Genomic DNA, 19,071 nt, shown 5'->3' with positions numbered 1-19,071 from the left:
CTGGTCCCATCCCTCTCAAAAATAAAGAGACATGACAATTTTGACAACATTTGAAAGTTGAGTATTAGATTCCAGCATTTCCAAAGAGGCTGAAAGAAAATGGTCTCTGTTTTATTGTACAGTCTCCCCTTAGATTCCATAAGGATTCTAAATAAGTTTGTTTATTTTTATTTATTTATTTATTTATTTGTCAAGCGTATATAAGATAACAGATAAAAGTATAAACATGAATTATGAATACATGAAATGGATACGAATAAAAAGGAAACATTAGGACAGGGATGATAGGCACCTTGGGGCGCTTATGCACGCCCCTGACAGACCTCTTAGGAATGGGGTGAGGTCAACAGTAGACAGTCTAAGGTTAAAGTTTTGGGGGTTTGGGGAAGAAACCACAGAATCAGGTAGTGCATTCCAGGCATTGGCCACTGTTGGAAGAAACATCCTTCTAGGTTCTGCTCCAAGTGGGGAAAACAGACACTGGAAACATGGAGACTGCTTGGAAAGATGGTTTAATGGTGGACAGGATCACATGGCTTGAGTTCCTGAACAGAAAAGGGCAGATACAGTAAATCCTTGGGTTTTTATGCTCTCTCTGGCTCTGCATTTCTTAGGGCCCCAAAAGAGTATCCTGATTGGTTGTCAGACTCCCAGGGGGTGGGGGCCTTGCTGGCTGATGGTCACATGTGCTTCCCAGGTCACATGTGGTGAGTTTCTGCTGCTATTGTGTAGAGGGCTAATCCTATCTTTGGCAATTCCTACTATGGCTCTGCCTGAAGGAGGCAGATCTTTGTTATGTAGAATAGACTGGCCCAGGCCTTAATGGCCCATTGACAAAGGGTGGGGGGCAGGAAGGTGGGAGCTGCTTTGTCTGTAAAATATGCTTCTCATATTTCTCATCCAGGGAAATATAATATTCTGCCTTTTTCATATTTCCTAAAATATTTCACTCTTCCAGGAAAGGGGTGGGTGCTAACTTCCTACACCACTCTGTTGCTGAAGTCATATTTTTTGCAATCGAGTTTGGAGAGGTTTACCTTAAGTTTATATCTATTGTGTGCTCGTGTATTGTTGTGGTTGAGCTGAAGTAGTCATTGACAAGTAGGACATTGTAGCAGATAATTTTATGTACTACGCTTAGGTCAGACTGAAGACAGTGTAGTTCTAAGTTGTCTAAGCCCAAAATTTCAAGTCTGATGGCATAAGGAATTCTATTGCGAGCAGAGGAGTGGAGGACTCTTCTCATGAAATATCTCTGGACTCTCTCACTTGTATTAATGTCCGATATGCAGTGCAGGTTCCAGACACATGACATGTTTTCGAGAATTGGTCTAGCAAATGTTTTGTATGCTCTAGTTAGTAGTACAATATTAGCAGAGAAGAAGCTACGCAAGATTAGGTTAACAACTCTTAATGCCTTTTTGGCAATGTTGTTACAGTGGGATCTGGCATTTAGATCTTTAGAAATGAGTACTCCAAGGTCCTTGACAGAGTGAGGGTCATCTACAGGGTCATGTCCATCTAGCTTGTATTTTATGTTCTGATTTTTTTTTTTTTTTTGCCAATGTGTAAGACAGAGCATTTGTTGGTTGAGATTTGAAGTTGCCACTTGTTGATACATAGTCAAGGTCTTTTTGAAGGGTAGCAGCATTGTTGGTGGTGCTGAATAGTTTTACATCATCAGCGAAGAGAATGCAGTTGCTTTTAATATGATCGTAAAGGTCATTTAAGTTTAGCTCCATCCCATTTGATGCTCTGGAGGTTCCTCAAGACCTGATTACGTCACCAGCCTGGGAGTCCCAGATAACTGGAAACATGGTTAGATGACTTCACTGTTGAGGTGGAGTTTGTACATTTTTAATTGTAATAATATTTAATCTTTAATATTGATTTTTAAAATATTTTTGTATATGTGTTGTTTTTATCTGATGAATGTTGCCTCCCTGAGTCGCTTCCTGTGAGATGGGTGCCATATAAATTTGACTGATAAATAAATAAATTCCCAAGGAAACTCTGATGGGGCATTTTCAAATCAGAAAGCCTGAGCTAGCAGGGAAAACTGCAGGTGTGAACGAAATGTGTAAACGTCCAGCTACCAAGCAATTGAAGCGCTCAGACACTTCAGTATGAAGGTGAAGGAACATGGAATGAATGTAACAGTAGAGAAGCTTTTGAAACTTCAAAGAAGGCTTTGAAGACTATCTCATCCAGTGAGGAAGTGGCTGGCAATGGCGATGTTGGGCTGCCATTTTGATGGGATCAAAATAGGTTAGTGGGATTCTGAAAGCCTATTTCATTTGCTGGGTAATGAATGCAGAACAAAATGTGGTTTAAAAAAAATCTTGGAGGATAAGCCCCAATTGAAATGTTCAGATGCCATGTACATAATGTAAGGTATTTGGTGATTCCTACGGAGGATTGAGTTTTAGATTAAATGGACTTTAATTTTATCCAGCAAGACATTGTTTCTGCAGTGCTTCAGATGTGAAGACATATGCTTTGGAGCATATGGCCACAGTCAGTAACTCCTTAAAGTAAGACGTGTTTGGCTTAAAAAATTGTAGACATGGGCAATGTGTGCAACTAGGTAGGCTCCAAAGCACTTCCTCTTTCTGATCTCAAATGCTACACAGCCCTAATGATTATATTCTGAGGTGGATAATTTTGCAGTATAGAAAGGAGGCATTCTTAAGAAAGCCTAAGAATAATGCATTCTCTTTATCTGTGGAGCATAGAGGTAACATACAAGACACATCATGAAATCAAGCCTGTTAAGCCTGTCCCTCCTTGTTAGGATGTACATTCTGGTTATGACCTTTAACCCAGGAGTCCCCAACCTGTGGGCCATGGCCCACTAGTGGACCATGAGGGGTTTGCAACTGGGCCATGGAAACAGCCGGGGATACTGTAGTTTGTGCATGTGCATCCTCACTTGCACGAGCAGTGGGTGAGTGTGTGCATGCATGCTCCATTTGCATAAGCAGCAGGCACATGTGCACGCTGCTCATGCAAATGAAGCTGCACACGCTTGCCGGCCACTCATGAAAACCATCTTCTCTGCCCCCCTCCCCCCCGCCGGTCCGCAAAGCCAGAAATGTTGGGGAACTCTGCTCTGCCCTCTGTGCATCTGGTTCAGTGTGTGAGGTGAACTTTCACATTACTTAGAACATAACAAATTTCTGCATACTGATTCAGACTTTTGACTCAATATTGTCTAGAGCAGTGATGGTGAACCTTTTAGACACTGAGTGCCCAAACTATGTGCGCGTGCATGCCCGAACTGAAAGGTGCGTGCACGCATGTGTGAATGTGTGCATGTGCAAATGCGTGCATGCGCGCACATGTGCAGCAGAGATCCGAAGACCAAGTGGCCGGAGGGAGCCGGGGCATCCCAACACCGGCAGCGTGGCAAGATCTTTTTCTTTCGTAAGCTTCTGTTTCGTCGTTTGCAGGGAAACAGAAGCTCACGAAAGAAATGCCACGGATATCTAATCTGGGGCGACGGCATGCGTGCCAGCAGACAGAGCTCTGCGTGCCACCTCTAGAGTGACTGGCAGTAAAGCTGTCAGAATTTTAGAGAGAGAGCCCTGCGTTTGTCATTTCTGTCAATAGTCATTATCAGTTGACATTTCTGCAAATGTCAGGATGGAATCTGGACCTTCAGCATCTGAAACTGAGGTTCCCTTATTCTGCTGTAGCTCACTTAGGATCATTGGCCTAAGCTTATGTTTAGATATGGCATAGGCAACCTTAAAATGAGAGCACACCAGGGGTGGGTTCTACTTACTTTTACTTCACTCGCACACGTGCCTGGCTTCTGTGCATGCACAGATCACTTCTGATGACGTCAGGGTCAGTGGGCGGAGCCTCCTACCGGTTTTACTACTGGTTCTATAGAACCAGTCCGAACCGGGGGCAACCCACCACTGGAGTACACAATGTCAATAGTTTGATCTTTTTATACAAGTATAGGTGGAGATAAGTTCCCTCCCCATTCCTTATTTACAGGAAGGAGCAGAAATACCTCTTCTTCAAGCTAGTTGATGAAATTAGATATTATGATGAGAGTTTCTTTTTTACTGAAATACAGAATTGTACTGATTATGGAAGAAAAAAGGCAGAAAATCTGTGCCCTTGGCTTATCTTCCCACAGTTTCTTTATCAGCATACTTTTCTTTTCAGCTAAGTAATACCAGATGTGATCTTGGTTGGATGAAAAGCTTTTGGAAATAAGGGCACTGCAGTAAGGATTAGAAGATTAATTAGAAACACTCAAAAGTTGAATACTCTTCCTGATTTTAGAAAGAAACAGTCTACACTGAGTTTTTTGTTTCCTAAGTTTTGCTTCCGATGGATGGATGGATGGATGGATGGATGGATGGATGGATGGATGGATGGATGGATTTACAGGGAAATGTCAGGATGGAATCTGGCCCAAGAGGGGACTCAAAGTCTATCCTTAATTGCCTATCTTACTCATTATGATGAGTAAGTTTTGAAGTGCTGAAAAGTCAGTGCCATGAAATTTGCACCTCTCTCAAAACTCCTAATTATATATCTTTGCCACATAGGCTAGCCAATAAGCTACTGCTGTCATGCAGGGCAATGATATTTCACACGGCTAAACCAAATTTGTGGTCAATGTTATTCTGAATCATTTCTTGCTTGTTGGGATCTGCCTATTCCTGGGGTCCTGTGCTAAACGGACAATCCAAGTATTGAACAGCATTTCCACAATTGTGTTTTGGAAGGATGAACTTAAATATTCTTCTTTCTTTTTAAGTTTAAGTTTATTTATTTGTCAAGCATATATAAGATTACAGGTAAAAAGTATAAACATAATTTGAATACATGAAAAGAGTAAGTAAAAATGAATATTAGGACAGGAACGGAGGGCACGCTGGTGCTCTGAAAAGCACAGTCAATGCATGAAAAGAGTGTGTCTATTTTAAACTCTTGGAAGTAACAGATATTGTTGTTGTGCTTTTGAAACCTACACTGATAGGTAGGGCTTGGAGAAGAATTAGTCTTCATCCTTTCTCTGCATGCAATGGACCTTATCTGGACAGAACCTGATAAAAAGCAATCCATATAAAGTACAACTAGAAGGAGTGCAGCAGCAGAATAATTCACATGTTCGCCATTGGTTTCGTTTTCTTATCTCTCTTTCTAATACTCTCCTCAATCCCACTCCTATTGAGAGCAAGTAAAATTAGGTCAGTTCTACTCCTAAATGCAGTCTCACAAAGGATGACCAGATAAAGTACTTTTGTTGCTACTTGGAAACTGCTTCTGGACTTTGTGCTTCAGGTGGAAAAAAATGAAACTTTGATTTTTGGGTTTTACTGAATAGATTGATTTGGTGTTAAATGTTGTTTGTTAAATAGATTTAAAACCAGAATTGTTTTTGTTGGGTATATTACCAGAAAAATACAATTACAGAAATACATACTTAATTTTACATGTTTTAACAGCAGCGAGAATTGTGTTTGCACAAAATTGGAAAAATGAAGATATTCCCACAGGGGAAAGTGTAATAAAAAATATCAGAATGTGCCAAGATGGATAGATTAACAGTAAAAATTAAGGATAAGGAGGAAACAGAATACTTTTTAGTGTGGGAGACATTTTATCAATGGCTAGAAAATAGAAGCAGAAGTTAGAAACTTAAAATTGAAAACAATGTTTAATTAAATAATGTAAGGTGAATAATTAAGGATAAGTAAATATTATTATTAATATCTTTTGATGATAATTGTTATAAATAGCAGCGTGAAAATTTTTGTTATCATTACTCAAAATCAGTTGTACCCAGACAACTGTTGTGGCTCCATTACCTGAGCCTGTGTCATCGGCAGGAGAGGACTCCGAGAGTGAAGTAGAGGAGTTGGCAAGGCCTCCCTCTCCAGGACCCTCCTCTCTGGCAATGCCTTCGGTGTCCGCCAAAGGGCAAGAGATAGGGCCGGGGCCAAGCACGTCCATGCAGCCACAGATGGACAGTGATGAGGGTAATGAGTCTTGGCTGGATCCACGCCAGCGTCGCAGAGATAAGCGCGCGCAACAGAAGAAAAGGCGTGCCTGAGATTAGGCTGAGTCACTGGACCACACCCCACAAGTTATAAAAGGGAGTGTGGTGGCCAGTCAAACCTTGTGACGAACAAAGCTGAAAGCTTCCATGCCATTCTGCATTGCCGGACTTTTGCTATAGACTTTGCTGAATTATCTCTGGACTTGATTGACTCTGTAATTATTGAGCTGTTTCCTTTGATGTACTAGAAGCGGGGAGAAGTTATCTCTCCTCTTCGTAAGTAATAAACTCTTGGCAGGCAGCCATTAGGTTGTTGCCAAGTTCCGTTATCATAAGGAAAAAGATTTTGCCAGCTGTTTTGGTCTTTAACTCTTGAACGTCTGTTGGTGTGTGTGCGTGTGGGATGGGGACAGAACAACAACACACTGACAATGTGAATATTGAGTTTTTATAGAAATTGCTAATTTATACTATTATAGAAAAATAAAACATTGAGGTTCGATGTTAATGCTTTATTCTACTGCAACAGAGGGAGTCGGAAGTCAACACTTTTCTTTTCTACCTCCTCTTCTCACTTTTCTTTCCCCTTCTCCTCCCCACTGTGTCCTATTACTTGCTTTTTTAATTTTTTTATTTTAGTCTATAATCTAATAAAATGTTCAAAAACAAAAACAAAGGATTACCAGGCATTTCAGTGTATATATGACATCTTCCTGCCCCGCCCCAAATTCCCAAAAAGATATCCCAAACCTTTCACAAAGCATTCAGATTTTTAAAACTAGAATGGTTAGTTTTAGATTTTTTGCACTACTTTTATAATTTATAATTAGTTTCATTCTGTAGCTATTTTAATTTCTTTTAGAGTTGTGTATATGTATATGTATCATCTGATATAAATACTACACAAACAAGCATACACTGTAGGTTGGTAAACCATCCAGCTATTAGAAGTCATAGAAATATAGTTAGCTAAATATATAATGAGTAAATTATAATCAAAGAGCACGATAACTAGGAAAGTAAATAGGCAAAGGAGATGGAAGAGTGTGTAGTAACTCCATCTGTTCATACATTCAACTCAAGTTGATCTTCCTTTTTCTCTCAGTAATGTGAATTCCCTTACAACTGTATTTATAGTATTTTCTAGCACTACGTGATTTTTTTTAAAAAAGCAAAATTATATTTTAATGCTGCAGCAAACAAAATGTTCCACTTCTCTACTCACTTTCTGCAGTACTTAATTATATTCATTCATTAATTAGGTTTTTATAATGCTGTTTTTATTAAACCTAAGCATGGACAGTTCATATCATCTGCTATCTATAGTTCCTATAGACTTGGTGCAATTTCTAATTCAAGTGAAGTTGCCACAAATGACTCTAATTTAGTCATGGTTTGATTTATTAACAATGTCACTATTATCTCATTACATTTTTTAAAAAAATCATTACTATTTTCCACCCACTGGAATGGAGGAAAAAGCTGTTTGAAAAATTACCATACTGTGAATAACATTTTCTTGGAGTTTTTTTCCTTGAAAATTGATTGAGTGATTGATTGATTGATTGATTGATTCATTCATTCATTCATTCATTTATCAACAAGTACAAGGAAACAAGTAACAATTTAGACATAGACATGAAAAAAAATTGGCACAAATAAAAGGATATAAATAGGCAAAACATAGCCAAAAAACACATAAAATGAGTATGTATAAATGGGAACAGTAGGACAGGGATGGTAGGCACGCTGGTGCGCTTATGCACGTCCCCTTAGGAATCTCTTAAGAAATGCGAAAGGTCCACAGTAGACAGTTTAAGGTAAAAGGTATGGGGATTAGAGAGACTAACAACAGGATCAGGTAGAGTGTTCCAGACATTTACTACTCTATTGCAGAAGTCATATTTCCTACAATCAAGATTAGAGCGAATTACATTGAGTTTGAATCTATTGATAGCCCTTGTGTTATTACGGTTGAAATTAAAGTACTCAGTAACAGGTAGGACATTATGGTAAATAATCTTGTTTACTAAGCAAAATGTTTCGCTTCTCATCCAAGAAGCTTCTTCAGTTGAAAAAAACCAAGAAAGTCCAGTTGGACGTCATCCATTCCTTGTTGCTGTTGTTGTTTTGTTTCTTTCCAGTTGCCTTTTGAAAAGCACCTTTGGGACAACCGTCACCTGGATGACTGAGATTCTCCACAGGCATGTGAGTCATAGGCATCAAGGTAATTCTTGAGACGATCAAAGGTGTTACTCTATTTTGGTCATCTCAAGCATTACTGACTCTTCTTTGAAAAGTAATGTAATTGGATTTCAAATTCTCTTATTCTCAAAGGAAATAGATCCATTCATGGAAAAGGTTCGGACTCAGGAGAGAAAGCAACTGGCACCATTTCCCTTTTCCCTGCCTGGTTCTTGCAGATCCACAATCCTTTGGAGCAGATACTTAGAAAGTACAGAATAGAGGCAGAAAGAAATGTGAAAGTAATTGGCACTCAGCTCACAGAACTCTACACTGGATATGCATCCAACAAGGACAATTTTGGCAGAATGAAATATTTTACTTCAAAGGTCAAGCAAAACAACCCCCCTCTACACAAAAATAAGCCACCATGAAGCTTCTGAATACATTTGCCTGAAATATGGAAGTTGGCTCTGATGTCTAAGAAGATCATTTCTGATCACCCTTTAAAAATATCGCTGAATCGTTGAATATTTTACCATCTTTCAGATGCGACTGGATGAGAGAATCAACTGAGCAGATTTTAGCCATGACAGAATGCACGTCATGGGTTGAACTGGAATTGATGTTGGATTGAATTTAAGTAAGGACAGTGCACAGCACCACCAGCAGCAACATTTACCTAGGCCTGTGTGCATCGCTGGGTCCTACACAACCCTGCAACATCCACAATTTAGCCTTCTTAGTTGGAAAATTTGGAGGGAATAAAGGAGCACTCTCAGACCTATCCATCTGCTGCTGATATGAAAAGGAGGATGAAATTGTTGCCTTGAGCCACATATCAGGAAAAAAGTATCCTCTCCATGCCAAGGACCAAACAATTGGTTGATCATGTGCTGTTCCCCAAGATGTGGCACTCCCCATTCCACTTTATATAAAAAGCTGATAGGATTGAGTGCTTTTTCCAGGTAAGGGACAACACCCTCCAATGCAGCTGAAGTCAGCACGCTAGCTTAGTAGGGTCAAGGCAAACTGGTGCATTCAGCTACTGCCACTTGCAGGCTAACCCCCCTCCCCCAACAGAACCTGTCCCTTAAGGCAACTGCTTCACTTAGCCCAGTGACAGATCTCTGGTCCAGTAGTGGGTTTCAATTTTGGCCGCTACCGGTTCTCTCGTGGGCACTCGTGCGCTCGCGCGCATGCACAGAAACATCTGGGTGGGTGGGCAGAGCCTCCTGCCACCGCCGCTACCAGTTTGCCCAATCTGGGGCCAACCGGTACCAACCCACCACTGCTCTGGTCCTTCACAAATCATTCCCTATTGCTTCAGGTGTCATAGAATCAGTGGTGGGTTGCTCCCGGTTTGCACTGGTTCACAAGAACCGGTAGTAAAAAAATTTAGTAGTTTGGAGAACCGGTAATAACATTGGCTAGCCATGCCCCCGAACCAGTCCCCGGCCTGGTTGCCGCTCGCTTATCCCGCCCACCAAAAAAAAGGCTTTTTTTTTTAACTTTTAAAAGCATTTTTTTCTACAACCTCTTCAGCGGAAGAAATGCTTTTAAAAGTAAAAAAAAAAAGCCTCTGATGATTCCGCAGCTCAGCTGAGATCGCCAGAGGCTTTTCAAAGCATTTTTTTTACAACCTCTTCAGCCGAAGAAGTGGTAAAAAAATGCTTTGAAAAGCCTCTGATGATTTTAGCAGAGTTGCCTGACCGGCAGAGGCTTTTCAAAGCATTGTTTTCTGCAACCACTTTAGCCGAAGAGGTGGTTAAAAAAATGCTTTGAAAAGCCTCTGACGATCCCAGCTGAGTTGCCTGATCGGCAGAGGCTTTTCAAAGCATTTTTTTCTGCAACCTCTTAAGGTTGTAGAAAAAATGCTTTTAAAAGTAAAAAAAAAAAAAGTTGGCCACGCCAACCCAGTCATATTACCCTCACCAAGCCACGCCTACAAAATAAGCCATGCCCACAGAACCGATAGTAAAAAATTTTAGAACCCACCCCTGCATAGAATGCAATTCCTATGGAGGAATGCTCATGCTATCATATGTATGCATGTCAGCCGAAGAGGCAAAGGATCCTATTTCAAGACCTACATCTGACATCATCCAACCTGCCCACTGAGGGGTGACACCTGAATATATGGTCTCAATCAATATGTTTTTGGATTGCCTTGAAAATGCTACTGAGCAAACAAATGTTACAATAATCATGATACACAATATTTCAGAACAATACCTGTTTTCTTGAAAGCTGAACGCGAGTAAACCACCCCCCTTCCCCGCCTTCTATGAGGTCTGTGGTTCCAATCAATATTCTATCCAAGTGGGCATGTAATCAATATTCCAGGGGGTGGGGTGAAGGTGGGGAGAAAGGCAATAAAGAAAAAAAACAAAACAAAGGGAACCTAAAGATATAGTCAAAGTCAGTAATAACTAGTTGTAAGAGAAATGAAGCAGCAAGTCGAGAGAAAAAGGCAGTGTTTTGTAGAGAAAACGTGACCTATTGATAATCCCAAAGGTACTTTTTTTCAGGAGGCAACTGGACTTCCTTGTTTTTTCTTTGAAGACGTTTCACTCCTCAGCCAAGAAGCTTCTTCAGTTCTGACTGGATGGTGGGGAATGGAAGGATTTATACTCCCTGCAGAGAACTGGTCATTTGCATTCTTTTTACTGTCTCCAAAGAATATAAATCCTTCCATTCCCCACCATCCAGTCATAGCTGAAGAAGCTTCTTGGATGAGAAGTGAAACATCTTCAAAGAAAAACCAGAAAGTCCAGTTGCCTCTTGAAAAAGCACCTTTGGGACATCCATAGATGACTTATTAAAAGAGACCTCAGAAACAAACAACAGAATATTGCTGGTTGTCACAATTCACAACTCGAGCCACTGAAATGGACTATTAATCAGCTATGGTCCATACAAGACAATGACACCAGATTTTCTCAAACCTGGCTTTTGCATTAGTCCGAAAATATGTTACTGAAATCCTTCTAATTTGAAGCTACCATAGGCTACAATGGCTCTCCTATTACAGTGTAAAATACCACTGAGCTTACGTGTTTTATGTTGGAGGCTGGTAATGTTTTTAGACATAAGGAACAATATTTCAAGAACTGGAAGAACAGTTGGAGAGAAAAGGCAATAAGGGGAAATGCTTGGGTGCTTTTGTGTCTGTAAGAAATAATGGGTCTGAAGTGCTTCTGAATTCTAATAAAGAGAATATGATGAAATGGGCAGAAACTTGCTATTTAAAAATGACAGCTTTCCATGATGACCAAACTGAAACTCTCTCATTCATAATAATTCCCTAACAGGCTTTCTTGTATACCATGCTGTAGGAGACTCCTTTCAAACTATTAAGTGAATGTTTGTTTCCCTCAGAGGCTCCTCTTATGAGACTCATTCATCAATCTGTGTTATTTGTTGGCTCCGAGATGGATTTGTGTATATGGGTCTACAGAGATTGCGTTAATCCTCCAGGGTAAAATGATTATGGAGTTCAAACTATATTAAGAGTTTCTGCAAAATTTGGAATGCTTAGATGAATTCTACTTTCCAGGGCAAATACTATGTTTATTATTTTCATATAATTATTGTTTCTGTTCCTACTTCAAGTTTAGGCTGAAAATAGTTCCCAATACCAAAATATAGTGTAATGGTTCTGTAGAGAAAGGTTTTTCTGTGGACCGGAGGCAGCGTGGTTTCTCATGTTACCTGCATCCCATGGATGGAGCTTCATTTGTTTGCACGGCCTGGTTTCTGACATGCTGAGGCCCAGTGCCGGTCCACAGACCAGGGGTTGGGGACCCCTGGTGTAATGCACAAGACATACCCACAACAGCAGAATTACAAGTTCAAAACCTAAATTTAAAAACTCAGTGCTTCCAAGTATAATCTTTGTGAAAGTCAGTGCTCTTTTTTCAATCAGCCACCCCTGAAGCACCTCTTATGGAAGGGGCAGGATTTCAGGGTAGAAAAAAGCCTAGGTTGATTCACTATCACAGTCTTTCCTAGTGCTGAAAAGTAGGCCTGTTCATGTTCCAAAACCTGTGTGGGAAAAAATACTTCAATATACATCAGAAAGGAAACACAGTTCCTTTTTAAGCAGTTTCTACACAAGTCTGAAAATGTTGCAGCTGTTTTCTTAATGAGATTCATTAAAGCAGCTGTATCTTTCTCAGGCTTACTGAAACTTTGAAAAAGGTCCAAACTCCGGACCTAAACCAAAATCAGGACGCCATTTACTCTGGGTTCCAAATGGTTTATTAAGGCGGATTCTTGGCACACTGAGTTCTATCTGTTATGAGTAAATGCCTAACTGTGTAAACATCAATGCATAGACTGACCCCTCCTCCCTCACCTAGCCCTTCCCATGACCCCTCCTTACCTTGACCCCACCTCCTCCATATATAAGGCTGTGCACAGGAGTCCAGAAGCAGTTCCAGATGTGTACCTGAAAGAAAGGAAATGGAGTAAATAAATACGTTGAATTTGAAATCTATCGTGTCTGTGATTATTGGGCAAGATCCTTGGAAAAATACTTCTCACTATCAACAAGAAGAAAAAGAATAAAGTTAGCACTGGGACCCTCTGCCTCCCAGCGTCCTTCAAAGGTTGGAGCCATGCCCTTCTGCTGCTAGAGCAGCCGACCACCTGGCAGGCCCAATCAGCTGATCATCGCACCACAGGCAGACATGATCAGCTGCTCATCAGCTGGCTTTCGGGCAACCATGATCAGCTGATTGTTGGCCGGCTTGCATTCAGTCAGAATCAGCTGTTCATTGGCTCCGCATTGCTCGCTGGATGCAGCCTCCAATGGCCTTCAGGACGGTCCTCCCACCACACAACTCCTGTGCTGGGGTCCCTCTCCCAGGTACAGCAAACCTCATTCTGGGGTTTGACAGGCGGCTCCCCTCTACCAGAGTCGTACCTGTAAGACAGTAAGCACATGCATCACATTAACAGGTCATCATGCCCAACCTCCCATATCCCTCCCAGGATTGTGGGGATATCCCTTGTGGAATTTATGTATTAGTTGGGCGGCTCTAATATTCCTACTCAGCACCCAGGAGGCCTCCGTTAATGGGTAACTTTTCCATTGTATCAGTTAGTGCATCCCCTATGTATCTGGAAATAGCTATAAAATATCACTTTTGACTAAGCATTTCTTAAATGGATGTAACAACTGAAAAAAGCTCTTTGTCTAGCTAGCCAATGCCTAATATCTTAAGAAAAGACAAATCTTTAAATCAGTATAATCCCTAATAAAGAGCTTTCTCTGATTTGATCAAAATTGCATGATGGGTGATAAGGCCTGAACAGGGTAGACGGCAGTGGTTATATGTGCCTATAAATGTATCTAAAGTCTTAAAGTGGCTTAACAGATAGTCATTTAACTGAATGATATTGGGGATTGGTGACCAATAGAATATTTTTTTAATGTCCTAATTTCAGTTGTAATTGCAAATGGAAGCTGTATGCAGGTGGAAGTTTTGCACAAGAACCAGATAAACAAATGATCAGACAATTTTCAGAATGGAGTTTAATACCTTTCTTGCCAACTCAGAACAAAGAAATTGGCCATTAGCAGGCTCTTTGGGGTCTATGTAGGAGAATCAATGACTTATTCACAGTGGGCAATCAGCAGTTTTCAGGACAACCCCTTGAATAAGCTCCTCCAACAGCATTTCTATATATAAGCAAGCGACCTCTGGCACCTTTTTCTGAAATTACCCACCACGCTACAAATTTTAAATTTGTTCCATGAACCTCACTCCTGAAAGGATGGAAAGTTCAGTGAGCCTAAAATTACCTTCCACAATCATATTCTGTTTCTAGTTCTCCACTGGGAAGTGTTTCATAAGTGTTTCATTCTTGATGAAGATATTATAGTTATACTGTGTATTATCGAGGCCCAAAGCCATGTTAATAAATATTAATAATGCATATAAAATTGATTATAAGTTCAAATTTAAGTTGAAAAAAAAAATCAAACAAGAAAGGTATATCCAGAAATTAGCCCCGTTCAGAAATTGTGTGACACACTCTGATTCAACAACACTTTTATCACAGCATCCCTTTGAAGCAAAGAGCTGCATTGCAGCATTGGATCATAATGGCAGGACTGCTTCTTTTTGCACACCGCACAAGCCCATATAGAATCCAAAAATCTTTTTGCATGATTCAGAACAGTTAAAGTGAATCACAACACACACTTTCCAGAAATGTTATTTGCTCATTTAATAACTAGTGCGTGGCCAACTGTTCAGATTCCCAGAAAAATAGCCCTGTAAATTGTATTGTCCTATCAATTACTGATGTGAGCTGGCTTCAAAGGGTGACTAATCACCAGGCTAGAAAGAGAGACAAATTTCACAATATGATACCTCTATCTCTGTCAGAAATATCACCAGAAGTTACACAACACAGTGGTGTTCTCCAGAAATAATAGCCTTCATCTATTGTGGTTCCCAGGTGGCATAATTGTTATTTGTGCCTATGTCATTCATTCATTTATTCAGGAAACTTTTACAGCTGCCCATCTTATATATATCATACTCTGGCCAGATCACAGCAAATACATTAAAACATATATTTTAAAAAACCCCAATATCCAAAAGAACACAAATGCCTGGCACACTACAGTCACACTTCCAAATAAAAACAACAATAATAAGTACCAGCATCGAGCGCTAATCACATTTAATTCCAGTGCTTGGGGGAAGAGCCAGTTTTTAAAGGCCTTCCAGAAGTCTAGAATGTGATGCAGCATGATTAAAGATTCACAAATGTTCACTTATTTGCGATCAAATAAGAAATAAATTGATTTCCTTTTCCTTCAAAGGAGACAAAGTTAATCCTTTGTTAGGCACCGGTTTAATTGATATTGATGAGTTTGTAGACCCTTGGTATGGCCTCTTCCTCCTTTATCAATAATTCACATTTTTGTTCCTGGTAGCAGTGGTCAAATTAAGAGCCAAGCAGAAAAAACATGATTGTGACCAAGCTGATCAAGATTTTCTTTGCCTCTTTGATACTGTTCTATAAACACAAAGAAATTGGCCATTAGTAGGCTCTTTGGGGTCTACGTAGGGCAGGGGTGTCAAACTCGCGGCCCACGGGCTAGACGTGTCACATACTGGTCACGCCTACTCCCATTTTAGCAAAGGGAAAAAAAGTCGGGATACGTCACGTGACAACATGATGCCGCAGGTTTGACACCCCTGATGTAGGGCAACCAATGACTTATCTACAGTGGATAATAAGCAGTTTTCAGGACAACCCTGTGAAAAAGCATCCATTGATGAGACATCTTTCTGATACCTCACAACAGAGCAGACAATTCCCCAGAACATCCAGTGCATCTGACCATTGTTCTCTCTTTAGTGTTTCCACTAAATCCCTCCAAGTGACAATGAATCATAATTGAAATTATTTAACCAGTTTTGTTTTTAATTAACCATGTTATTGTTGTCGTCATCCTTTCACCTTTAGTAAGCTTATTTTCTCTGGAGCAATTGTATTCAGTTCTGAAAAAAACAATGTTACTTTAGAATGATACAGAAATAAATAATGGCGAAAACGTGATTCACGTGGATACAAATTGATAAACAGAGTTTTATCAGATGAAAGCTCATATTTTATAACACAGTTCTGTGTCCAAGAATTTATAAAATGGAAACAGACTTTTTTGAACAATTTCTTGTACAAAGCCTATAACATAAATTTTCTCTGGAAATCATACCTCATTATTTAGTTGTCAGACTTGATGGGGTCACATTTAGATACAATCTTTCTTTAATAAGTAGTGAATGCAGAATGTTTAAAATTGGTCTGCCAATTCTCAACATGGTAAGAAGTATGAAAATTGTTCCAGTGATCTTATAAATAAGACTTCCCTTTCTGAATAGTACAGGACAGATATAATCACATAAGCAGTATGTTATATAGGGATAGTATTTCCTTTGGGTCACAAATTTTCACCAAACTCAAGCAATCACATAAAAGCTTCATAGGGTTAACCTTTATATTGACTCTTTACATTTGACATCTATTGAATTTTGCAATTGGTCTGTTTTCTATTTCTCTGCTACCTGTTGCAGATACATCATAATGCAAATTTATGATCTTGCTCTATTGTGCATTCACCATTTGCATATGCATTGTGATCTGTGCTACAATGCATGCTATTTTCATGGAGTTAGCTATAGTATTGTGCTGTAAAACAAATTCCAAACAGGTGTTCTCACAGACTTAACATAATAAATGCCAATGAGCTCCTTCTTTGCTTCCTATTACCAAGGAACTGTTTAATTATATTTTTCTATCACATGTTTATTGCACATGTATCAAGTAGGTGATGAAAGCTCCCCAAATGCTTTCCAAGTTGATAAATGACCAAATCACATCAATGTAGCAGACCTTAACCTAGCAATATAAATTGATTATATTTTTCTCAGTAGCTTATTACGGACAAAAACTATTATTAAAGAATCCTACATGAAGAATGACAATAAGAATAAGTATCATTCATGAAGAATGGTACAAACTAGAAAATTTCTTTGGGGCATTTTCTAAAGCTTGAGATTGTTCAAAAGCAACACAATAAATTTTGAAAGACAGTGCAGTCAGAAAAAAATCAGTTTCTGAAGATGAAAAGAGACAGGTTTTATAGCATAAACAAAACAAGCCCAGTGTTTGCCCACAGCAATAAAATTACTCAGAAACGATAATAGAGCAGAAGTCAAAACTATTGTGTCTCTTAGAAAGTTTATACGCTTTTATATGCCTTGGAAGCATTGTTCTTGGGGGCTTATTTCATGCATAGGATCTTTTAAAGTAAAGAATTTGATATATCAGAGTGCTTCACTCTCCTTTTTTAAAACTGAAATTTCCTATTCATTGGCATTGAAATGTATTATACCTCAAGACTGTTCGGAATATAATGGTTGTTTCTGTGTATTGGAGGAAGTAGTGGTAGAGAATTGACAATGGGATCCTCCAATACATGTCTTTGAATTAGAGGAATTGAAATACCAGTCAAGAATTTGAACTTTGGAGAAGATTTCATTCTTTCCTTACTCCATGTCAGGGGCGTCAGACTCAAGGCCCGTGGGCCGGATCTGGCCCATGGGGTGCTTAAATCTGGCCCGTTGGGCCAGCCCAGAAATATGAAAGGACTGGCCTGCTGTGCCTCTTGAAGGCTAAAACGGGCCAGGTGTGGCCCCCTGTGCCTTGTTTTCACTCTCCATGGCTTCCTGCAGCACTCTGCCAGCCAAAACTGGGCCCCAAACAGGCCAAAAATAGGCCCAAAAATAGGCCCCCAAAAGGCCACAAAATGGGCTGAAAAACAGGCCGAAAACAGGCCAAATAATGGGCTGAAAAATGGGCCAAAAACAGGCTGAAAATAGGCTGAAACACGGGCTGAAAAATGGGCCCAAAATGGGCTGAAAAACAGGTCCAAAAATAGGCTGAAAAATGGGCCAAAAATGGGCCACGTGGCCCATTTTGGCCGGCAGAGTGCTGCAAGAGGCATCCTTCCCACCCCCCTTGAAGAAATCCAGTTTGACATCCCTGCTCCACGTTATTGTGCAAAATGTTCAGTTTTTGAAGATAGGCTTCAGTCACTTCAAAAATGTTGTGAGGGAAGCATCTGCTACTTGTGAAAATTAGCAGTTTATTTTATTTTTCTACATTGACAGTTGTTTATAAAATATATCCCTCTGCTGTTTTATTAATTTGCTCCCATCTGTCAAATGGGAAGCAATTCATCCAATAGTTTTTGGAAAATATCCTAAACCAGTGCTTTCTTAAAGTGTAGCCGTAGAACCCCAAAATCTTCTCAATGATCCTACATCAAAAAATAGTACAATATTAAAATTCCATCAAACAATCATGAGAAATAGTGATGGAAGCGAAGTCAGTTTTAAGTTTTCATACCCTAAATACCAATCAATATAAACCAAAAAAATTTCACCTCCATACTTTTTAAATGTGGGAAGAGGTCCGGAAAGAAAAAAGTTTAAGAAACACGTTCTAGACTGTCCCAAAGTTGCTTTTTCAAGAGGCAACTGGACTTTCTGGTTTTTCTTTGAAGATGTTTAGCTTTTCATCCAAGAAGCTTCTTCAGCTCTGACTGGATGGTGGGGAATGGAAGGAAAAAAATGCAAATAACCAGCTGTCTGCAAGATGTCTAAATCCTTCCATTCCCCACCATCCAGTCAGAGCTGAAGCAGCTTCTTGGATGAGAAGCAAAACATCTTCAAAGAAAAACCAGAAAGTTCATTTGCCTCTTGAAAAAGCAACTATGAGACAACTATGACCTGGATGACTGAGAATCTCCATAGACACTCTTCTAGACTGATCAGCCAAACAAGATTGGGATGGGGTGAGTTATCAAAACAGGAAGTGGTTGGGTATCATGATCAAAACCCTTTTTGTATGTATATTTATGTCAGACATCTGTAGAAAGAATGGTTTTGATTGTAATGTTGAGACTACCATCTTGCACTGGGCAGCACGGAAAAGGAGAAATGTGAAATAACTCTCGGTGCACAAAATACTCTATAGAAGGAAGAATGCTCGATGAGTCACACTCCTCCATATATAAAGATGTTAGATGCTTCTAGAGCTGCTTTGCACGCAATTGAACATGTAGCTGTAGCTACTGTGACATCATGAAGGTGGTTTTTATAAATATTCCTATACTCCTTCTCAGGTTATACACATTCAGGAAGCTGGTCAGAGAAACAAACAAAAAAAAAAAAGTTGTGCCAACAGCTGAAATTCAAATACTTACTGTTTGTGGCTCATTTTCATTTTAATGGGAAATTGAATGTTGGTTGAAGGATGAGTTGTTA

This window comes from Pituophis catenifer, unplaced genomic scaffold (assembly GCF_029215685.1).
Source record: "Pituophis catenifer annectens isolate HBS135680 unplaced genomic scaffold, rPitCat1.0.hap2 SCAF_1, whole genome shotgun sequence".
NCBI lineage: Eukaryota > Metazoa > Chordata > Lepidosauria > Squamata > Colubridae > Pituophis > Pituophis catenifer.
The sequence above is the reverse complement of the archived record's forward strand: the minus strand, read 5'-3'. Positions refer to the sequence as shown.